This window comes from Ananas comosus, linkage group 24 (genome assembly GCF_001540865.1).
Source record: "Ananas comosus cultivar F153 linkage group 24, ASM154086v1, whole genome shotgun sequence".
Taxonomy (NCBI): Eukaryota; Viridiplantae; Streptophyta; class Magnoliopsida; order Poales; family Bromeliaceae; genus Ananas; species Ananas comosus.
The window spans coordinates 4,775,436-4,779,405 of NC_033644.1; the positions used below are offsets into that span (position 1 = coordinate 4,775,436).

A 3,970-nucleotide genomic window follows, 5' to 3' on the forward strand; every position below is an offset into this window, starting at 1 on the left:
GTAAAATGTATCTAGTGAATGTGAATGCTTGTAATAACAAGTAGATTATATTTTTGATACTTCCTTATGCAATCTTTGATTGAAATGTGTTCCTGATTGGAACTTCGTACATTGTATTGATTGCGACGCCTTGGACGTATAGGGGAGACTCTGTCCGCGGTACAGGAAAAATCCTGTCCTTTCGGTGGTCTATTGGCGTGCTCGAAACCGACCAAATAAGCGAGCTCGGGGCGTGACAGACCTCCCTCAAGCCAGGACTATAGGCGAGTAAGATCAATTCTTAGCTTTAGAGATTCCAATACTTATGTGACCCTTATCTTTATGGTTTCTATGTCACAATGTCACTATCACTACAGGAAAAGGCGCTTGTAGAGGCGGTTTTTACTTATCGTAGAGGCGGTTTAAACCTCCTCTACGAATCATAGAGGCAGTTCTAACGACCGCCTCTGGACCGCCGGCGTAGACACCGCCTCTATAACATAGAGGCGGTTTGACCGACCGCCGGGGAAGCTTAGAGGTGGTCTTGTAGAGGCGGTTTAAACCGCCTCAACTGATTTATTTTTTAAATTTTATTTAATAATTTTTTATTCATCTGATAGCAGTATAGAGGCGGTTCTTAAACCACCTCTACAGAATAATAATTTTGTAGAGGCGGTTTAAACCGCCTCTACGACATATTATTACGTAGAGACGGTTTGAACCGCCTGTACATAAAGAATAGTATAAAAAAAATAATAATTATTTTAACCTACATTTATACATAAAGAATTACAACTTTGACAATTAAATGATCTAAAATACTAATACAATTATGTAGAGATAACTTAACAATTTTTTCACATTATCAAAAATTTTAGAATTCAACATAACAGATAATTCAAAATACATAATCTCATTCAATATCTAGCATTTATAGTAGCAACATACTAAATAAAATAAAGTTTAAATAGTTTCAAATATAATCGACATTCGAGTTTTCAATAATTTGTAAAAATTTAAGCAATTCTTTGATATCCTTCAGTCGTTAGCTTGTGACTTGCATTGGAGAAGGACGGTTTGGAGAGAACGCATCATTCGCATTATTGTTGACATCTACAACCTAAAAATATATTGAACAATATAAAAATAGTTAATTACACTAAAATTTGAATGTTTTCAAACATATTAGTCATAACTTGCTACCAAATTAGTATACTTGATAGTTGAGAAATCCATTAAAAAGTAAGGCACTAGAAGACTGAGACCGAACCTGGTGCTTGGTGGGTGCCAAATGATATCAAGAAAATGTTCCCAAAAATACTAAAAGTTGTGCCTGCAAAAACCCTACAAAAGAAGAATAAAAATTCTCAACAATGATCTCAAAGTAGATAGGTCTCCAAATAAGGTTCATTAATAACGATTAACTTAGTGATAATAAAACTAAAATCTTAACAAAAGTTAAGAATAGAAAAAATTATTATAATGAAGACAGTATAACTTACCTAATCTTCAAACTGAAGAATAAGATGAGTAGGTATATATATTGAACCACAATATGTGAGGAGTATCATAAGATAGAAGCTCATAACTATTCCGCACAAACCATTCCTGAAAAAAATGAGTTTAGCTAAATTAAGCACAAAAAAAAAGATTAACTTACTATCTCAGTAGGAATATCATTAAGTTAACCCCTAGAAAACTACTTCTACACTGCTAGGTTATTGCTGAAACTGAGACAAGAATATTGCACAAAGTCGCACAAGATCATATTGAACAAAAAGACAATACTCTCTCCATCTCTATCAAACACACAAAGGAAGAAATCTGTTCTTGTAATTCATGAGAGATTACAAGATCTTGGTGGAAAGCTCTACATGGAATATTTCTAGTTTGCTCCTTCTGCATATCACTATATAAAATAATCAAGCTGTAAGGAAGTGAATTCTCAAAACCCGAGGATTAGACTTCGCTTAGAATCGTATGATTGTCGAGTGCGTGAGCTTCGGAAAGTCCGAAGATGATTAAAATGCATAAAGTGCATTAAGGAAGAGTCCGCGAGAGCAGCAATGCAAAATTCTGCACTGGAGCAGGATTGCTCTCGGGGACCCGTCCCTGGCAGGGAGGGACCGGTCCCACCGGCTAGGCTGGCGGGGATCCTTGATGCAACCGGTCTCTGGCAAGGAGGGACCGGTCCCCGAACGTTAACCCAGCGAGAAAAAACGAAATTTGGCTAAGTCCCGAAAATCTAACTCTCGGGAACCAGTCTCTCAGGCAAGGACCGGTCTCCCGGGGACCGGTCTCTCAAGCAGGGACCGGTTCCCGAACGCGAAATCCCCTCTGCCCGAATGGGAGGCTCTCGGGGACCGGTCTCCCAGACCTGGGACCGGTCCCTCACTGCGAAAATGCCCAGTGAGGGCTGTTTCAAAGGATGAAAAGTTGAGGGGGCTTTTTGCAAAATAGCTTATATGAGAGGTGGGGGACCCTCTTCTCTCCCTCACTACTTCATTTGCTCTCTCCCTCTCTCACACTCTTTTCCTCTCTCTCTCTAGAAAGAAAAGAAGGAGAAGAAGAAGTAGAGGAAGAAAGGGAAGGAGAAGAAGAGAAGGGAGAAGGAGAAGACCGAGAAGAAGAAGAAGAAGATCATCTTCTTCTCTCCCTCTCTCAAGCTTGGAGCTTGGTATAGAGATAAGCTTTGAACCCTACAATGGCATTTCTAGGGTTTAGGATTTTTGTTGCTTAGAAATGGTTCGAATGGAACCTATGGAAGCTAAGGAGATGGTTCAAACTCGAATTTGAAGCTCGCACTGCGGATTTCTCCATCGTTGTCAATCTAGGACACATAATTAGGATTTTTGGAAATCTAGGGTTTTGATCTTGTTTAATGGGTCGTAAACCTAATTGCTAGGTCTCTGAACGCGTCGGCGAAGACGGTTAGTCGATCCGACGAGCGAGCGCGAAGATATCGCCGAAACAAGTACTTGAGGGTTTAGCTTAGCCCGAGGAGTCGAGGCGACGACATAGGATCGCGACGACGAGTTTGCTAGCCACGCAGCACTACCAAAGGTCGGGGAGTGCCATCCCGAAGCAGTCGAACTGCTCTCTATGTCTGGGTTCTATCGTCGATCAATTACATATTGTAATATAGTATTATAGGGTGTTAAATGCAGCTGTTACATATTGTTGCATGCTAGTGTTAGTTTGGTTTCGCGGATATAGTGAATGAAAACCTAGTATGCACGAGTTGAACATGAGATAGTTAACCCTATATGTGAATATGAACTTAGTATATTGCAAACTAGTGCATTGAGAATGAGTGGCATCTAGTTAACTGTAATCAAGAGAACGAGTGGCATGAGAACTTTAATGTAGTTGAAGCACTATGAGATAGAGTACTAGAACACTTGGGTTCTGTGATGGGATCATCCTAGTTGGTAGGATGTTTACTGTTCATGAGATTGGACCGAGCTCACATTGCCTGTCTGCGCCTGGTGTGGTAGCTCCACACAGGTAGTGCACTCCGGAGTTGTCACCCGAGGAGGGTTAACGTATTTACCCTTGGACTAAAGTATCTGTCCGCAGGCGGTTTCGGGGGCAGTTGAGCCTAGGCTCCTCCCCTATGAGACTTACTTACGTGAGATTGTGAGCGAGCCTCGAGTTCGCCAAGAGATTGGGTAACCTGATGTGTCACATTTACTGTTGTGCATAGTAGCTGGGTACTTAGCTTCACCCTATGTTGCATGCATGCATATTACAGATTGAGGCATAGATAGACGTTCGTATTATTACTTGCTTAATTATTGCTTATGCTATCGATTCCATATATATATATATATATATATATATATATATATATATATATATATATATCTGTGCCTGCTTAGACCTAGTGGGGAGATCAGCGGAGTCGGCGGCCGAACCCACTAGGAACTATTCGTAGTTCTCACTCCCACCATATTGCAGGTCTAAGCTCGAGCGCCCTCGGTGAGGATCA

The 3,970-nt window shown here is 40.7% G+C and overlaps 1 long non-coding RNA gene across 1 annotated transcript; it reads right to left on the bottom strand.

Annotated features, from left to right (window-relative positions):
- LOC109728872 lies at window positions 897–1,576 on the bottom strand. Its single transcript, XR_002221151.1, has 3 exons — window positions 1,482–1,576; window positions 1,250–1,323; window positions 897–1,099 (listed from the first exon to the last, which is right to left on the bottom strand). It is a non-coding gene; the product is annotated as an uncharacterized LOC109728872 (long non-coding RNA).